At 46.8% G+C, this 19,635-nt stretch overlaps 2 protein-coding genes and 1 pseudogene across 3 annotated transcripts in view; 2 read left to right on the forward strand and 1 right to left on the reverse strand.

Moving 5' to 3' along the window:
* The window catches only part of Fgf1 (fibroblast growth factor 1), an 86,117-nt gene extending 70,145 nt beyond the window's left edge, over nucleotides 1-15,972 (reverse strand). Inside the window, exons 1-2 of one of the 2 annotated variants that reach the window (XM_006254650.5) lie at nucleotides 15,595-15,972; nucleotides 5,831-5,978 (exon numbers count right to left, since the gene is read on the reverse strand). The gene's annotated coding sequence lies outside the window, so the exon portion shown is untranslated. The remainder of the gene's footprint in view (nucleotides 1-5,830; nucleotides 5,979-15,594) is intronic. The other variant, XM_039096591.2, reaches the window with a different exon arrangement.
* Arhgap26 (Rho GTPase activating protein 26) overlaps nucleotides 1-19,635 on the forward strand; it is a 786,446-nt gene that overhangs the window by 305,213 nt on the left and 461,598 nt on the right. The window lies entirely within an intron of this gene.
* The window catches only part of LOC120098315 (uncharacterized), a 37,104-nt pseudogene that overhangs the window by 14,212 nt on the left and 3,257 nt on the right, over nucleotides 1-19,635 (forward strand).

The raw sequence follows: 19,635 nt of genomic DNA on the forward strand, positions 1-19,635 counted from the left end.
TCCCCATTTCAATTCTTTCTCCTGCTTCCTCTTGTCTTCCCTTCTCGCTCCTCTTCAGTCCTCTCCTCCTGAGCAGTGGACCTTTTGGGTGCTCTCAAGGGCAACACTTAAGACAACAGAAAGGCTCTCAGAGTTGAAATTCTAAAATGTCGCTCCAACCTGACCTTCAGCTAGATCACCCCAAGATCAGGACATAGAGGAAACCCTGGGAACTTGGTTCCCTACCACATGACTCAGCTGGACTGTTGGGTGGCAAAAACATCAGAAAGGCCTTGTCGGGTTGGCTCCTTCTGAGGGCTTTCAGGGAGGTTCTGCTCCAGGCTCCTCTCCTTCATGGCTGTCTCTCCTCACATCCTCCTGCCTCTGTATATATCTCTGTATGCAAAATTCCCTTCTTTATAAAAACATTAGTCGTTCTAACAACCTCATCTTGACTTGGATGTCTTTGAAAAAGAAACAAAGCCCTATTTCTAGATCAGATCATAGTCTGGGGTTCTAGGGATTGGGGTGGTTTCAGCATGTGAGTCTAACCTTTTACTCTTGCTTTCCACACCCGGGTCCCCTCATCCTTCTGACTTATTGAATGCAACAAGGGTAGAGAGATGTGGGGACATCTGCCTCTGGAGAAATGCTGTGTGAGCCTGGAAAAGCTGGGCAAGACCAGGGTGGGAACTAGAGATGGTCTCCCCACCTGTGAATGAGAAAGGAACCTGCTCTCATGGAAGTCAGTCTTTCAGTTATGCATTTGGGCTCTGCTCATGATTAGCTCGAACCCCAGCCTCACTGCTCTTAGGTCATGGACCCATTTCTTACTTTAGTGAGATGTGTGGAGGAGTAGCATCTACCTTGTGGCATTGTTGTGAAGAATTCGTGGGCTGAGGGCATCATGGGACATGGATACTATAGTGTTGTTATAATAGGGTAGAAGGTCTCTCAGGCAAGTCACTATGACTGAGTAGCGAACTGCTACTCAGGCCACACAGCTCTGTGTTCCCCCTTATACTAAAAAGAGTGAAGGACCCACAGTGGGAAGCCAGATCCAAGCTTTGCTAAGTGTGTCTCATGGATGAAATGTATCAGGACCACCTGGACATTGCCAAGGAAATGCAGAATCCTGGGTCCCATTGTGAATCCATTGAGTATCATTTCTGTGCCTAGGACTTAGGAATCTGACTCACCCCACTCCCTATTATAAGGCTAAGGATTAAAGCTAGGACCTTGAGAGTACTAGATGGGCTCTCTCAACTCTCTTTGCACTTTCTGGTTTTCATTTTCAGATAGTCTCCTTGAACGCATGGGCAAGCCTCCCAAAGCACTTGGGTTTGCAGACCTGCACCACCAAGCCCAACAGGAATCGGGTTCTTTATGGACCTTAAAGGTTTAAAACTCCTGGACCAGAGCACCGTTCCTGGAGGGGTTAGGGTTGAGGCATGCGCCCGAGTAACCCTCCACACCAACATAGCTGCCTGCAAGGTGGGCATACCCTTTCACCCCTGCTGATATCATCAGATTTCCTCAGCAAGGTTAGAGAGGTGGTCTTGAGTGCTCATGCAAACACCCAGTCTCTGCAAGTTACACTGGATGTATTAAAAAAATCCAGTCTTTGTTTTACCAGGAACTTCCCTGGTTATGACAATTTGTTTTGGATCATCTGTTCCTCCTATCTCTACAACCAAGGTGACCCAGTGTTACCCTTAGACTGAGCTCAGGCAACTCTGAACTTAGACCCTAGCCATTCAGAGAGTCCTGGTTCAGCATTCTTGCCATGCCTGAATCTGTTCTTACCTCATTTCCTGTGTTCTTGAGCTCTGCCCACTGCCTGGTTCAGAAAAATTGGAGGCAACAGTACCTGTGTAGCCTATCTTGTTTCCAAAGATCCTGACACTCAAGGCTGTCAGTGGTGTCCAACCTTTGGACATTGAGACAGATATTCTCATCTACAAAGTTCAGTCAAGAACCATGAATTAAGTTGCAAAAGAAGAAAAAAGAAAAATCATTAAAACAACCAACCAAAACCCTCCTTATAATGTTTTAAGTTAGTTTATAATTTTATGTTGGGTTATTCATGGTTATCCTGGAGTACTTGTGGCTCACCAGCTGCAGACTGGATATGCCTACATGTAAGTCTTCCATGTTGAGACTGCTCATGACCCAAGCTTGACCCTGCCATCTCTGAACAGTGGTTACAAACTCTAGCCTATTGGTGTCTTCAGATGTCACCTGTTGTTGAGTTCCTGTCACCAAATTCCACCTGTCTCTTAGGATGCCTCCCCAGGTAGAAGCACAGACCTGCTGGACACCCTGACTTGACTGCCCCTTGGTAGCTGTGGGACACCGGGTAAACAGCCCCTCCACCAAGCCTAAATCCTACGTCTGTACCAGCCAGCCCCTGATTCACTGGGTGTTGGCGGACTTAAAGCTGAGCCGCGTGCCTGGATCCAGAAAGGACGAGAACACTGGAGACGAGGACAATAACTGTTCTGTCTTCAGGTCTTCACAAATGCAAACAGAGCCCCGGTGCTTGGGCCTTGCAGCCTCCTCTGCTCTCACAACACTCACTAAAGCCAGGCAGTAGACTAATGCAGCAGCTCACTTGATCTTGCCCTCAATAGGTTAGCACTTTATCACCCTTTTTACAAATGAGGAGACCGAGGCAAGTCACAACACTAATTAGAAAGAGAGTCAGAATGTGGGCCTCGGCTGCCTCACTGCAGAACCCGTGCATTTAGTAGCCATGTCACTTTGCTTTTCCTGAGCACATGTATGTGTTTATGTGTGTGTGCTATATACATGTTTGTGCACATGTATGTGCACATGTATGTGCAGGTACATTGGTATATATGTATTTATGTATATGAAGGTCAAAGGTTTACTTTAGTTATCTTAGGTTGCTCTCCTCTCCACTGTGGCTGTGTGTATGTATATGTATGTGTATATATCTGTCTGTGTGTATTACGTACATGTTTATATGCATGCACATGTATGTGCAGGTATATTGGTATATATGTATTTATGTATATGGAGGTCAGCAATTTACTTTATGTATCTTAAGTTGCTCTTCACTGTCTTTTTGTGTGTGTATTATATGTATGTATGTATGCAGGTATGTATGTATTTATGTATATATGTATTCATTCACGTGTGAGTGCAGGCATCTTGGCCATTGCCTTCCACTTAGTTTGAGATTAGGGTCTCTCTTTGGTTGTTCCTTAGTATGTATGCAAACTCTCTGACCTACAAACTTCTCCTGTTTGTGGTTCCCATCTCACACAGGAGCCCTGAGATTACAGATGTGTGCTGTTATGCCTTTCCATGAGTGCTGGGGGTCCAAACTCAGGTCACCGTGTGTGTGTGTGTGTGTGTGTGTGTGTGTCTATGCCCACTAAGCCATTTCCCTGTCCCTACAATGCTTTTCACTGTGACTTAGGGACTCACTGCTATTCTGTCCTCTGCTTTGCTGCCTGCCCCTGCCCTAAACTGGCTCCTGTCCTCCGCCTTGGGTTCTTTGTTAACCTTCCATCCCAACCATGTGCCATTAATATATACTCATAGTGCCTTTCCTTTCTTTGTCTGATTGGGCTGGAGCCAGTTACCTTTGATATGGGATGCCTTATTGGTGGTTGATGGAAAACTGCCTGTCTGGGAAAAAGATTCACCCACTTGTCATCTATGCACAGTGAATGGATGTTACTTATACTTAAAGCAAGGCATTCCCTAGCATGAATCCTGTCTTAGCAGCTTAAAAAGGACTATGTCACCCTCTGTGCTCCTGGCAGCCGGTACACAGGATGGCTGGGCCTTGATTATTAACTTACTCAGAGTCCACAGAATGCATGCCTGCAAGATGTCTGGCTTCAGCGTCTCTCCCTGGATCAGACATCCCTTTGCTAGTTAGATCAAGTGTCCATCCACTATCACCGTTGAAAAGAGCATCTGCATGGTTGTTGCCCTCACCAGTGACTCACACCACGTGATCGTGCCCTGCTTTCTTAAACCCTCTTAAGAACCAGGCAAGGACTCACAAACACAACCTTGCTTTCCTGCTTGACTTTTCATATATGCCTTTTTCTTTAAATGAAGCATTTCCCTGAACTTTAAAGACAGTCACCACAAGAAGAAAGTGTTCCCACATCCTCAGTCAGCTGTCCTCAAACTCTTCAGCTTGCCTTCCAAGATCCAATTTTAAGAGGGGACTTTCCTGGGAAACCCTGGGTGATCAACACAAAGGAAATAAAGGCAGAGGGAGTTGGTGGCTGTGAATCAGAGTCTCCACCAAGCCACACTTATTTGCACAGACTGCGGGCAACTATTCCTAGACCCCACTACCTCCAAAGGAAAGTGATTTGTTCTCGTGTGTGTGTGTGTGTGTGTGTGTGTGTGTGTGTGTATGTGTGTATGTGTGTATGTGTGTGTGTGTAAGTGTGTGTACTCCCAGATATACACATGCACATGTGCAGGCAGAAGCCAGAGGACAAACTTAGGTGTCACCCCTGGGGAGCTGTCCACCTTGGGTTTTGCTTGTTTGTTTTCTGGTCCCTGCTTTTATTCTGTTGTTTGTGAGTTTGGGTCTTTCATGGACCAGAAACTCAGTGAGTATAGACTGGAGACTGACTGGCTGGTGAGCCCTAGCAATCCACCTGTTTCTATCTCCCATGTCCTGGGCTTTCAAGCGTTCACTACTGAACCCAGCTCAAAAAACAGCCACCCAACCAAGGATAAGAACAACAAAAATAATGGCTTATGGAGATCAACGCAGGCCTTCAAGTCTGTATGGCAAGCATTTTGCCAGCCGAGCCACCTTTTCAACATTTTGCCAGGTGCCAAGACATGGTGCAGTTGAAGGTGAGGGGAACAGGGCAGCCTCTCTTGGGATACCTGTCTCTCCCCACTGTCAAATGAGAAGCTATCCTTGCTCCCTGACATCCCCAAGGAGAAGGAAAGCGAAGGTGTTGGCCACCAAAGCAAACAGGAAGGAAGAGACACAATGGTGGATGCTAAGTGAGCTAAAGAAGGTACGGAGGCTTAAGCCGAGACACAGAGAGCTCTTGGGACTGAGATGGGAGGCAAGGTTTCTGCAAAGTGACCCTTGATTAAATGCCTGAAATTCCCACATGGGCACCCAGAGGTCTGAGAGTCTCAAGGCCTCCTATCCAAGAGCCTTGAATACGGTTGCTGTGTTCAGGAGCTTAAGACATGAGCCTGTGACTGTGAAATAGGGTCAGAAGGTAATGGGTAGCCCAGGTGACAGGGTGGGGAGCGTCGGAGTCCACCCTATCAAATCCTTCAGCTATTTTGTGAAACAGCCGATAAAATCCTAGGCTTTTCACAGGTTCTTCCGAGGCAGCTGAGTTTCTAGACTAGAGTAGAGTGATCGTGACACAGCAAGACACTGCCAGCCAGACCCACTGTGGCCACAGCTTTCAGCTTCCACAGATCTCAAAGGCTGCATCCAGGGCTTCTGTCAGATGATCCCCACCCACTCTGGTCTTATTAGGCAGGCGCGGGTCGGAAGATGATGATAGGCAGCCTGGTGTAGGATTACCTGTGCAGTCTCTAACCTGTAAGTGTGTAGGATTACTTGTGCTATCTCTAACCTGTAAGTGTCAGTTCTCCATGTCTGTGTGCTCAGCAGGCCCTTCCTCCAGGTCTGCTGCATCTCAGTTCAAAGCGGCCGGAGGGAAGCCCACCCAATACACTGGCAGGCATGCTGGCTCCCTGCTAACTGCTTAAAACACTTCTCTACCCTCACAAGTCCCCCCTCTTCCCTTTCGACTAGCTTTATACAAACAGCCAAACCCAGCTCTGAATATAACGCACCCCTAATTCTTACCTGAAGAGCTGGCAGGCTGGGGGCTCTCTTCACTCCACTTGTTCGCAAGGGGGACGAAATCCGCTTAGTGGCTTTTGCTCTGTCACAGGGTTGCTGTGCTGAAGCTGCCTCTCCAGCCGGCTCTCTGAACCTCAGGATTACTGCAGCTCTGTGTGGGGAGAGGGACGGGCTGTGGCATGCACATCAGGTTGCTGGCCCGCCTCCAGACACCATGCCAGTCCCAGAGGGCTGTGTGGGAAGCAGGGAGGCGGGTGGGGGAGCAGAGGGCGAGCTCTGGCCTCTGGGTCTGCCTTTGGCCCTTCCTTGCTCATCAGCAGAGGGGACCCCGCCTGCAGACCACCCCACAGCCCCACCCCACTGCATCAGTGCACAGAAAACTCTAAGTGCCCCTAACTCTTGACAGTCTGCAGCAGACCTGGGACTGCAGAGACGGCAGACAGGGCAGCAACTACCTTGGCTGTTATTTTAGCATGGTTAGTCTTGGGGCAGAAGCCGGAGCCCAGTGGACTACTGTCTGAGCAGAGTCCTGTTTATTTTGAGGCCTCTGTCACCAGGGAAACAACTGGTTGTGTTGAAAGACACGCCTCTAAAATCAGACTGCTGGTGAAAGGGAGCCCTTCTCTGTTCTGTCATCTGTCCCTGTTCAGGGTGTAGGTGTCTGTGTGTGGCAGTGTCTGTCTATGTGTCTACTCCATTTCCCAGAACCAAGTGCATTCTACAAAGTTAGGCAAGGTAGTAACCACCAGGTTCGGCCAGTGAGGGGCAGCAGAGCATGGCCACAGCATTCTGCACTATAGTCCACCCATCCTGGCTACACTAGGGGAGTCCTCAGGTGAGCCTGAGACCTCCTCAGCGGACCATGCACATCATCATCATACGGTGGAGAGGGAAGGAAGGTTGCTATCTGTCCAAATAAGTCTGGCTTAAAGGTAGGGAATGAAGTGGACGCAGATGACGTGGATCAAAGCAAGCACCTGAAACAGTGATTAATTGTTTCCGATCATTGGTGAAGAGAGCCTCCCTTCCACAGGCATTTCAGCCTGGGAGGCATGAGTGAACACACATCTGCGCACGCGCGCGCACACACACACACACACACACACACACACACACACACACACGTGTGCTCACTTGTGCCCACCTGACAGTTCAGATAGAGAGAGGCACGTGGACCTAGAGGAACTGGAAATGTACTCTGAGGTCTCTCCCCTCAGCCAATGAGGTCACTCTGATGCAGTGAGTAGAGGACGGGATGGGGGCAAGGTCTGAATTTGAAAGGCCCCTCATATTTTGAACACTTACTTGGACTCTAGCTTAAGGCATTATTTTGAAGGCTATTGAGTCTAGAGGCCAGCCCTCTTGATGGACCGAGGTCAGTAGGAGCTGGTCTTGGAGGGTTGTACATATCCCTGCCTCTAGTCTAGCTCTCTCCACTTCCTGGTTTGTACCATGTGAACAGCCACCACTTTGGCCTCCTGTCACCATGCCTTCCCCACTGCTGAAATGTCTCTGAAACCTTGAGCCACAGAGAACTTTTTCTCCCTTTTGTAACTTGTTTCTATCAGGTATTTTGTTACAGTATCAGAATAGTAACAGTGTTATCTGTTGGCTGAGAGAAAGCATCCAGGGCCATTCCTGGGCCTTCAGAATAAGGAGTCCTGAGGACCTCAGCTCTTAGAGTTAAATACAAAAGCTCCAATATCACATGGCTCTGACCCAGGTCTCTCAAAGGGGTCTGGTTCTCAGGGAAGCCTTACAGAGGGACTCCATCACATCAGTACTGAATCTAGTTTCCCCGGGAAGAACAGAAGTGCAGGCTGGCCAGGTTCCCAATTAGAAAGGAACCAGCTTCTGCCCTCACCAGATGTGTCACACACAGAACAAGGCTACAGGTGTCACATGGAGCTGCCCTCAAGCACAGGGCTTGTGAGTACGTCGCCATCAGTGTCCTTATTCAGGAGAATGGGTGATATGTTGTCGAAATCCAAAGTTTGGGGTGTGAAAAATACACCCTTGATACTCATTCAGACGAGAGCAGGTGTTTCTTGTTCAGTATCTTTAAGCTGAGGAAGAGGAGTTCATTCTTGAAGGAAATGACAATGTTTTCATTTCAGAAGTGGCAGCTCTCATTCAGCAAACCACAGGAGTTCAAATCAGAAGGCGTTTGTGGTGGTTTGAATGAGATGTCCCCTGTAGTCCCTGGCATTTGGATACTTGGTCCACAGTTGGTGGTATTGTTTGGATAGGCTTAGGAGGTGTGGCCTTGCTGGAGGAAGGATGTCCAGGAGATGAGGGAGGGCTTTCAGGTTTCAAATGCCACTTGGGATTCCTGTGCTTCCTGTGTGGGGTTTTAGATGTGAGCTCACAGCCTGCTTCTCCAGCTGCTGTCACGCTTTCCTGGCATGGTGGTGATGACCCTTATCCCTCTGCAAATCTGACCCCCTTCCTTCTATAAGCTGTCTTCATCATGATGCCTTATCACAGCAGTAGGAAAGCAATACAATGCCAGCGGGACATTGTGTGTTTGAAAAGGAACAGGTCAGCATGCCTAACCTGAGACCCTGCCAGCTATGGAAACAAAATCACCTAGTTAGGAAATCCTTGTAATATTTTAATGATGTGCTGAAAGACCCTTTCTGAACAAAAGACACAGACCTAAAGTCTCCTCCAGAGTCACACCCTCATCTAAAGTCTCTGAGTGACTAACTCTCCCCCTCCCTATGTCAGCCTACTACTCATTAACCTGAGGACGCAGTGTCCTTGGCCACTCCTGTGCAACTCCGCTCTTCCAGGCTCCAGATTCTGTCTTTCCTGAGGAGCTCAATAAGAATTCCAACTTACAGCACCCCTGTGAACTTGGGGGCACTACAGCAATCTAGTGTACGTGAGCCTGTGCTAGCATACCCAACTCTAGGGTAAACACCTACATTTCAGTTCTCCATTGTGTCCAGTAGAGAGGACCATCACACACCTCTACACCCTACCCTTATCGCTTAGGTAAATACAATCCCTAACTACTGACCTGTGCTAATTTCTGTTCTATAGCAAGTGTCTGGCATTATTATGGTCCAGATCCTGGGAAATGAATCCTTGATTCTTTAAGGCACATTTATAGTATGGTTCTCTTGATGTTGGCATTTAATTTCCTTTTTACTTTAACAGTCCTCAATTTGTCTGTTTATTTCGTCGCGTTTAAAGGGTCTATACCTACCTTTGAAGTAATATGTGCAGAGTTTTTAAAATCCTGAGCGATGAGAATGAGAGGCTCTGGGCCCCACTATTGTTTGGAGTGGGAAGAGACAGTGAGATTACGTTGTAGGAAAGTCTGGCCCCAGAATAGACCTGAGTCCTGAATCCAGGAAATAGTCTGTGGAAAAAAATAGCTGTCATAGCCACTTATTAAGCACCCACAATACTCTAGGTCCTCTACAGTGTGTGTGTGTGTGTGTGTGTGTGTGTCAGAAATCATATCTTCTCTGGAAGTTCTTAGGCCACTTTAAATGCCTCTTTTGTCACAATAAGACCTTTTACAGAAACCACATACCACTGCAGCCATGACCTGACGAAGACAGAAAACAATAGCTCTTTGAGGACAGACCAAAATCCTGGTATGGTTATCCACAGAGATGTGGGCTTGCCCAGAGCTGTCTGAGGCTAAAGTGCCAGCCTGGGGCAGTTAACAGAGGTGACATGGTCCTTCCCAAAGAGCCAGACTTGATGCCCAAACCTCTTAGGATAGTCCACAGGATAGATAGTCCTTAGGAAGGCCCACAAAGGTGGGGGACAGCATTTCTGTCTTGTTTATTGATTCAGTGACTTATTATAGCAGACATGGAACCCCCACTCTTCAACTTAGTTGACATAAGAGGAGTGCCCGTGCGTAATGGATTGGCAAGATTTTGAAGGCTTTGAGTAAGTACACTTTCTTCCTCTCAGGCAGAATTGCCACCCTGGCATCTCGTCCTGACTCCCGAGGCTGACGTTTGATGTTTGCTTCAACCTTCCTCACTCCTCTTGGTTGAATAAGAGACAGCAGCACTGTGAGACTCTTCCTAATCTCACTTGACCTTTTGACCTTGTTCAGGCCCAACAAATCCTAGTCAGCTGATAGGTAAAATCAGATGCTGAGTGGCACGGTCTAACAGAGCATTTCCTCTTGTTTATGCCCAGTCAGCCATTAAACAAGGGCATCCTGGCCACCTAGGGGGCCGGCTGCCAATTGGACTGTAAGCACCTCAGACATTCTGAAGAGATTGCTATGAGTTATCCAAGGTGACCTCACAGCCAAACACAGCAGCAGAGCCGTAGCACAGACGTTGGATACAAAGGCCCTGCCTCATCACCACCCACGAATATTAGCTAATTTCCCAGCTGCTGCAGGAGGAACACTTGGAAAGGGTCCCTCCCACAAGTGGACTGCTTCAACTCTGATACGGATCCCCCAGGACCTCTTCTGGTTCTCTTTTCTGTTTTTCTTGTTTTAGGCTGACCTCAAACTCCCATGTAAGCTAAGGATGGTCTTGAACTCCTGACCCTCCTGCCTATACCTTCCAAGTGCCAGAATTATGAAAGCACATGAAGCTATCTCATCCAGTTTCTATGGTGCTGGGGAGTCCAAAACCTTTCCTTTAACTGTTTTGAGACAAGTACCCATTCACTTGCCTGGGCTGGCTTTGAACTCACAGTCCAGTCCAGATCATCATTCTGTTTCAGTCCCCCAAGTAGTAGAGATTACAGGCCTGTGCTGATAGATCTGGCCTGCATGATGACACTGCTGTGTAAAAGCTCTTGCGATAAGAACATACAATACTCAGAACTATAAAGCAATCCTCGCTAACTCTGTCCTCCCTGAAGATGGCCAGATGTGAGGAATTAGACTCTGTCAGGGAGAAGATGACAGCCTACTGTGCTTTTACAGAGAGCTCTTTTTGGTTTTATTTTTATTTTATTTTTGTCTTGTTTTGTTTTATTTTGTTACTAATAGACCTCTAGCCTGTGTGATGTAGCACGGGCCTGTGATCTTAGCAGTCTGATAGCAACAGAAGATAGGGAGTTCAAGGCTAGCCTGGGCTACATAATGAGATTTTTTTTTTTGAGACATTGGCTAATTCATTCAAGCATTCATTGCTTTCTGGGGTTATTGATTTCAGTAATTTCCCTTTAATTTGTCTTCCTGTTTCTTCCTTCAGTCCCATGCGTCATTCCAGAAGAATCTTGCTGGAATGGTACGTTAGACTGCAGCTCTCTTTATTCAGAACTGCCTGGTACCCTTCCTTTGCACTGAGAGCTAAAGCAAGCTCAGCCTTACCTCTGCGTCTCTGAGTTCACGTAGCCATCTTTACTCGTTGTGTTACTTGCGTGCTGCTCATCACGTGGTGCAGAGCCTGCCGAGATGGTTTGTTACTCTTGGTCTTTTCTGCGCTAGACTGAAACCTTCTCAAAGTTTTTGTGCCAAAAGAACAGGGTTCATCAGCACCATCGACCAGATGCCCAGGGATAACTCTTCTAGTTCAGAGGCCCGAGGGAGAGCCGCTGCTGTCCTCAGCATACTGTCAGCCCCAGGCCTGGCCCAGTTGTCCGTCCTCGGCTGTGGTAAATGTGGCTCAAGCAGCCAGTGTTGCTGTTTGAGAATCAGCCTTTGGTGCTCAGAGCCCTGCAGTCTGGTCCACAGCAGGCTATGAAACCCGCACAGTCTACGCCCTTGAAAATCTGACAAAATGCACGGCTCAGTTCTCCAGAAAAGTGAGCATGTTTGCTCATATACACATTTTTACATTTAATTCAGAAAGCAATGAGATGCCCCAAGCCCAGTTTAGCTGCAACCAAAGAACACCTGGTTTGGAAACTGCTGTGCTATTTGGTAAAACAAGCAAATTTGGACCCCAAGTCTATGATTGAAATAAACCAGAGTCTTAAACATAATAAAAAAAAAAAAAGAGAGAGAGACCTTAAGCGAATATCCCAGGTAAGCATTACCACAAAACATTAATGAGAGGATTGACGGACAGTAGACCTTTACAGAGGAATGGCCTGAAACCAGGTGGGAGGAAAGCCATGCAAACCATGCAAACAGCACAGGACCTGTGCAGGAAAGGGGGCAGCCCCTGGACCTATCTCTTTCCCATCTATGGTCTTCCCATCTGTCTGCGGCCATGTTCTGTGGGAAAGACTCGAGCTGACCAAGGCACAGCAGACCACGCCTTCAACCAGTCCTTGTAATGGGCTAAGATCCTTCTGGATTTCGGTGCTGGCTAGTTTTTTTGTTTTTTGTTTTTTTGTTTTTTGTCGTCAACTTGACACAAGCTAGAGTTCTCTAGGAAAAAGAACGTCAGCTGAGAAAATGTGTCCATTCAGTCGGCATAGATTTATTTTTGTTAGTGACTGATGTGGGTGGAGCCACCTGGAGCAGGTTGATCTGGGTTGATTTAGAAACCAGGCTGGGCAAGCCACAGAGAGAAAACCAGTAATTCCTCTGTGACTTCTGCCTCAGTTCCTGCCCTGAGTTCCCTCAGTGACGGACTGTGATGTGGAACTCTAAGCTGAAAGGAAACCTTTTCCTCCCCGAGTTTCTTTTGGACAGGGTATCTTTTCATAGAAATCGAAACCCTAAGTAAGACAATTTCTTAATGATTTTGCTCGGCTATGACTCACATGACCTATGGATCACAAGTGTCCAACAAAGGTCTTGGATAGTCACAAAACCATGCAGCCACAAGTACAGTCACTTCAAAAGAAGCCCCTTGGTCGTGAGCTGCCACTTCCCCTCCTGCCAGACTCTGACAGCCCCAGCCGGCTCTACTCTCTATCTTTGAGGATTCCCTGCCCTAGCTATTTTGTTTCAATATAATCATTCAAAGTTGGCTTTTCCCCTTAGCATAATATCTGCAAGTTTCAACCATAATGTAGCATGTATCAGAATTTATTTTTAAATCTTACTGTTGAATTTTTCATTGTATGGATATACCACATTTAACTCCATCCACCAGCCAATAAATTTGTAGGGTCATATATTATAAATAATGCTGCTGTGAATGTTTTCTATTGCTACATGCCATGTTTTTAAATACTTAAGTATTTTATGTGTATGTGTGTACCTGAGTGTGTATGACACACATGCAGGTACCCTCGGAAGCTAGAAGAGAAGACATCTGGTGGCCTTGAGCTGTAGTTACAGGTGGTTGTTAGCCACCTGATGTAGGCACTGGGAACTGAGCCCCGATCCTCTGAAGAGGGGTCAAATCAAATAAGACTTCCTTTAGAGAGGCACTGAGATGTCAGGTGACAGAGAGGTGTCTAAATCATCTAAAGGGTCCTATGTAATCCACCAAGAGGGTCTCTTGGGCTTTAAAATTATGTACCAGGAGATGCCACTGACAGGTACCTATATGTTAAATGGACCAGGAAAGGAAAAGGCAGATGTGCCTGGGGTATACCCCAGTGTCACCACTTATTGCCGTATGATCGAGGACATGTACTTCCCCCACCTGACACAGCATAGTAACACAACATGAGAGCATGCCTGGAGAGCAGAGCTGAAGACTTTCTGGGTTTGAGCTATTGGGTCTCCACATGCATACTGAGCTCACCGATGCTTGCTGGAGTTATATTGCCTTTAAAATCAGAATGGAGGCCCACAAGCAGGCTAATTTTCTATTGTTCAACTGATTGAATTCACATCATTGGGCAGCAATTATGTGTCAGATGTTATAAAGAGGGCTGAGAATAAACTTAATCTCCCCCCCACCCCTGATGCAAAATTCAGGTGGGAAAGAAACTAAGAATTACAAAGTTTGTTTTGAGACAGAGTCTCACTGTGTAATCCTGGTTGTCCAGGAACTAGCTATGTAGACTACACTGGACTTGATCTCATAGAGATCTGCCTGCCTTTGCAGTTCTGGGATTAAAGGCGTGTGCCACTACAGGGCCACAAGGGACTTTGCAAGGCAAGATGACTTCAATCAATAGAGTAGAGGGATTTGGGACAAGGGGTATGGAGGGAAGAGCATGTGAGACAGGAAGTGATCACCTAGAGGAGCCAGGGAATGGGGCTGGCCTAGACCTGAGCCAGAGTCAGCTTTCTGGTGTTAGCATCTTCGTCATGACCAGGAGTCTCTGGATGTGACAATCCATGGCATCTTTTAGTAACCTGTTCTACCAATAATTATTCTCCCTCTGAAACCTCTTATCAATAACAGTGATGAGTGAAAGAGGAAGGGACCAAAGTCACCGTTACAGAAAGATCAGCCGCTGGCCCTGAGTCCTGCAACCAGCCCCCTTCTCTTGGGGTCAACACTTTGGTTGCCTTTGGGGAATCATCCTCATTGCTCTTCACCAAATGGTGCTGGAGAAGATGACTATCCCCTCCCCCCAGTCTCTTCCACATAGGTTCTATGAGAAACAAGCCTGAGACCAGCTGGAGCAGGATGTCGGCAGAATGTCCGCTGAGCTGCTGGCAGCCACATTGCCACCATCATACCACAGTCATGGCAAATCCTTCTGGGAATGGAACATTACAGGGAGCCAAAGGCAAAAGATGGAGAGAGAAGGATTCTAGTCGATATTACCTGTTGTCTTAGGGTTTCATCGCTGCAAAGAGACACCATGACCAAAGCAACTCTTGGAAGGAAAACTTCTAATTGAGCCTGGCTTAATAGTTTCATAGGTTTCAGGGCATTATCATCATGGTGGGAAGCATGGCAACATGTCAGCAGACATGGCGCTGGAGGAGCCAAGAAGGAGACTATGTTCTGGAGGCAGCCAGAAAGAGACTGGGTTCCATATGGGGTGGGGCCTGAGCATAGGAGACTTCAAATCCTGCCCCACAGTGACACACTTCCTCCGACAAGGCCATGTCTCCTAATAGTGCCACTCCCCATGGGCCAAGCATTCAAGCTTGAGTCTATGGGGGCCATGCCTATCCAAACCACCACACCTACCCACCTAGAGCCACCATACCAAAACCAAAGTCTTTGCTTTCAAGCTGAGGGGAAAATACCATCCTTTTGCCTAAATCTCTTCAATCTTGGTTTATGGTCATTGAAAAAAACAAAACTCCAATTCATGCAAGCACATGACCCCGTCGGGATTTTATTTATGTCTTATTAGCTTGGACATTTGCAAGCCTTAACTCAGTGTCTGCAGTCACAGAACCCACGTGCTGGAGATAGTGGGCCCTGTGCACATCTCCAAATGATTAGGGGTGTAGAAGGTTGGACCAAGATACAAACTGTACTTCTCTTTCCCTGCCCTGCTCACCCAGCAACCATCTCCCAAGCTCTCTATTTCTTTCTTTTCTTACAGTAAGGAGTTACTGAGTCTATGACGTCTATCTTGCAGGACTCTGAAACATCAGAGAGGAGCAAGACGCAGAAGATTTGCAGATCTTAGGGGTTTTTTTTTTTGTTGTTTTCTTTTTTCCTTTTTTTGCCCATTAAGGGAGAATCGGCTGGGTTTCTTTTATTTCCTGTTCTGTTCTGTGCTTTTTAAGAAAGCATTAACTTTATGGTGATGGGATTTGGCCAGTCTACAATTTCCTGTAACCTCTTCTTGGATCTAATCACAAATAATTCACCGGGTAGGAATCATTTCCTGCTTCCCCCGCTAGGAACTGGTCCTACACAGTTCTTTTCTGGAGGGCGAATTCGTGCGTCTGAATGAGAGGCAGGAATCTTTGCAGACTACAGCCTGTCTTCAACCCAGACTCAGGTCTGGGAGTGGGGGAGCAAGGAAGGAACAAGTGGGAAGTGTGGGGAGCCGGCACTCACCTCTGTCTGCTCTGGGAGGCTTCCTGTGTGGGTGGTGGCAGCCGCTGCAATCACACTGAGCTACTGGAATGGACACTGCAAGGAGGCTGCTGAGAAAGGGAGTTTCCATTCACCATTAGAAGGGAGTGTCCATCCAGAAAAGGCGTCAGGCAATGCCCTTACCCCCTAGAGGCTATCGAACCAAATTCCTTTATTCTTCTCTCTCTGGTGTTAACAGGACCGAGACCACGAGGGAAAGGCTGAGTGAAACCATACACCCCACTGGTCACTTAACAGGTGGCTTCCTGGCCTTGGGACCCTGGGAGAAGGCAGCAGGAAGAGGTCATAAGGCCCCCCTCATACCCCCACAAGGCTAGCTGGCACTAAAAGACAAGGACGAGAGCCCATGCTCATTTTTCCTCTCATGTGATTTATTTTTGGATTAGACACGCAGGCTATTTGGGGGCTGGATAGCTGCCAGGTGAAAGGCTAAATATGTTGGCCAAGCTGTGTCTGTCCGTGCCCTACTCTGAACTCATCCCTGTCCCTTCCCCCATATGAAGCAGAGAGAGGGGTAGGGGTCTTCCTTAGAGTGACTTTTGCAGCTCCCCATGCATTCCAACTGCTTGATCACTTTCCTGTGAAGCTTCATCTATGAGACAGAAACTGTCTTCACTTCCATGAGGCTGGTGTTCCTCTCAAACAAGGAGACCCTCTATTCAACACAGGGGCAGACCCTGAGATGAGAGGGCATTATATAAACAGTGTGGAGTAGCTGAACACAGTTCTGCCTTGGTCTGCTGGTAGTTCCTACTTCCTAGGTTTGTGGAACATAATACTGAAGTGAGTCGATGTCTCGCCTCCCGTTTTTCTTCACTGACCATGAATGGAGAGTTGAAACAGTAGTGCTTGACCTGCTGGCATTCAACTTAACCTCGTCATCGTCACTGTCAGGGGTCTTACTCCTGGGCTCCTGCTGAATGCCATCTCTCGAATGTCCCAGCTTCTTTAATCCTCAAGGCAGCCAACCCTGGCCTCTGTGTGACAGCCAGGGAAGTTGCAACTTGGAAAAGTCAGAACCATACCTTCAGGAAGGTTGAGGTTGGGCTCCAGACTGTCTGACTCCAGAGCCGGTGTTCTTGGCGATTTAGCTCCACTGCCTTCTCAACTAAGTTGAGATTCTGCTGCACTTTCAGAATAAAAAAAGAAAAAAGGGGGTGGGGTGGGGCACCACCAACAAAAAAGCCTCAGGGATGAATCTCACCTATTAATTTAACCTTCAGTTTCCTTCCAAGTTCAGTTCTTGAAGGGAGAGAGTATAGCTCGTGTGTGTTAACTGTCCCAGGCTGAGTCTAGGTACAGGATGGAATCTCTGGTGTCCCTTGTCCTTGGAGACATTTCCCTATGAGTAATTCACTGTGCAAACACTAGAGAAAACTGGCTCAAGCTGCCCAGACTGGTCTTCCAACCCTTCCAGTGCCCTTTCTCTTGAGAAAGAGCCAGAGTAGCAGTCAACCACTTATCCAACACTGCCCTCTGCAGGCGACTGTGCCCCATTACACAAGGGTGGTGTCTGCAAGAATGAGTTTTTAAGTCTTTCCCCAGGTTTTCCAAAAACTGGTTTACCTCAGAACATGTCTGTGTTTGTAGACATGATTACCATTCGTACAGATCTGAGTAAGGTGTCTTTGTCTAAAATGTAAATTAAAAAAATCTTCAAGTTCCCAAACGTTCCAGAAGCTTCCTTTGATAATTTAAACCAATTTGATAAATTAAGCATTTCCATGTTGAGCATTTTCCCCTCAGAAGTTGACTATTGAGTGCTAGAACTGTAGAAGAAATTCAAGAAAATTAGAAAATTTACAGTTCCTTACTCCTAAGTGTGTGTGTGTGTGTGTGTGTGTGTGTGTGTGTGTGTGTGTACACCAATTTTATGGGCTTGTCAGGTGTCTATCCTATTTTTTGTGATTGGATTCTTGAAGCTTGAGCCTGCAGTCCGTTAGGCTGTCTGGCCAGCAAACCCCCAGGACCCTCCTGTCTCACTTCCCAGTATTAGGATGGTAAGCAGAGAAACAAGCCTGCTGTAAAGAGCCAAGCTTTTACCACAGTGCTTAGTGTGCAAACTCTGACCCTCCAGTTTGTGAAGCAAGTGCTTTGCACCCAGAGCCATCTCTCCCGAGTCCTAGAAGAACAGAAATATTCTTAAAGAATGTCGTCCCAGTGTAAGTTTAAAGTTCCAGTATTTTCTTCAATTCCAGTTATAATCTTCAAGCCCTATGAACCTAACATAACATTTTAAAATATTGTGTGTGGAAAAACATGAGAGGTTTGATGTTTCTTGTGACTCTGAGACTTTTGTTTGACACTATTCTGGGAATTGAGCCTGGAGTTTTATCCACCTTGGGCAAGCATTCCACCACTGAACTCTAGCTCAAGTTACTGCTTTTTTAACTTTTTATTTTGAGCCTGGGTCTTGCTTTATTGCCCAGGCTAGACTTGCTCTGTAGCCTACTTAGATCTTGAACTTGTGAGGTTTGGAATCCTTTTAGTCATTAATTGTTTTGAAAATTCTGTACATGAATGTAAGGTATTTTGATCAAAGTCACCCCCATTACCATTTTTCTTCCTTTTCTCCTCTTGCTGAACTCCCTTTCCCTCAATTAGATCACTTTATGTTTCCAGGGGGTGTAATGTGTTCACAACTAAGTAACTATGGTTACTTACACAGACATGGGTGAGAGATTACGAAAGCACGAACAACTTACCACTAGCTGTACCACTGAAGAAACTATCTCTCTTCTTCCAGTAGCCATTAAGTACTAATAGTTCCTCAGGGAAAGGTGGGGGCACGTGGGCTCCTCCCCATGCGTGTCAGCCTGTTGTCAGGCCCAGTCTTGTGCATGTCCAACACGGTAGCCACAGCTGCCGCTGGTCCATGAGTATGATGTGCATGTTAGAGTGGAAAGAATTTATTCTGTAGCGCTCCTCCCTGTCTTCTGGCTCTGACAATCTTGCTGCCTCCTCTTCTGCCACATTCTCCGAGCCCTGAAGGGGTTGGCATAGGTGACCCTTAACGTATCAATTATCAATTTCAATATGCGAGTGGCATTTTTAGAGTTGTTTCAGAAACAGAACAAAAATTCATGAAGATTGCTGGTCACCAGGGCTGTCTCTTGCTGCCTGATTAGCAGGTCATGACTTGTTCACTGAGCACCTATGTCTGTCCCTGTCAGGCCTTTAGATACCAAATGCAAAAACATCACATAAAACCTGAACGGTTACATGCTGAATCCTTTGTCGTGGCTTCCTATAGGGGTACTGAGCGAAAGAAGCAGATTAGTCATTACTCAAATGAGCCACAAAAATTCAGGTTGGTTAAGCACTAGCAACAAGGACATTTACTGAGGTAAGAATGAACAATGGACATTGACTCTGGGAGTCAGGCTCGTCCATGGTGTAATGAGATAAGGTGACTTTAGAGACAGGGGCTCTAAAGTAAGAATACTGCTCCAAGAATATGGACAAAATGGTGGAGAAAGTCTTGTCTAGAAAGGGCTTCCGGAAAGATAAGAAAAAGAGACAGTCCTGTCTGGTTTCCTGCTTTGTGATGAAACACAAACCTTTGCATGTGCATCTGACTTTGGAGAAATTCCACCAAATTCCTTATCGTGACTACCTCTAGAGGGCATGAGAATCAAGCAAATCCAGCTAGGTTACTGGTGGTGGTTTTCCACTTAATCCACACATCCTCCAACCCCCGAGTGTCTCAAAACGCGCTGTCTCCATCAGTGCTAACATTCAAGCACTCTCCAAACTACAGCCTTCAACTTCAAGGACAATATCCACAGCTTATCACTAAACAGAAGGTCCTTCAAATTCACCTGCAACCAGATTTCATAAGCTCTTCCTGGGATCTGTTTTCCCTGCCTCAGCTCCCTTTCCTGGAAACTTCCTTACCCAGGAACACCCTACCCCACTACTCCCCGATGCCCCCAGCTCTAACTCAGGAAAGGGTAGGATATGCTATGGTTATAAATACTCTTCCAGTGACTTGAAGTAACG

The sequence above is a fragment of the Rattus norvegicus genome, chromosome 18, assembly GCF_036323735.1.
Source record: "Rattus norvegicus strain BN/NHsdMcwi chromosome 18, GRCr8, whole genome shotgun sequence".
NCBI lineage: Eukaryota > Metazoa > Chordata > Mammalia > Rodentia > Muridae > Rattus > Rattus norvegicus.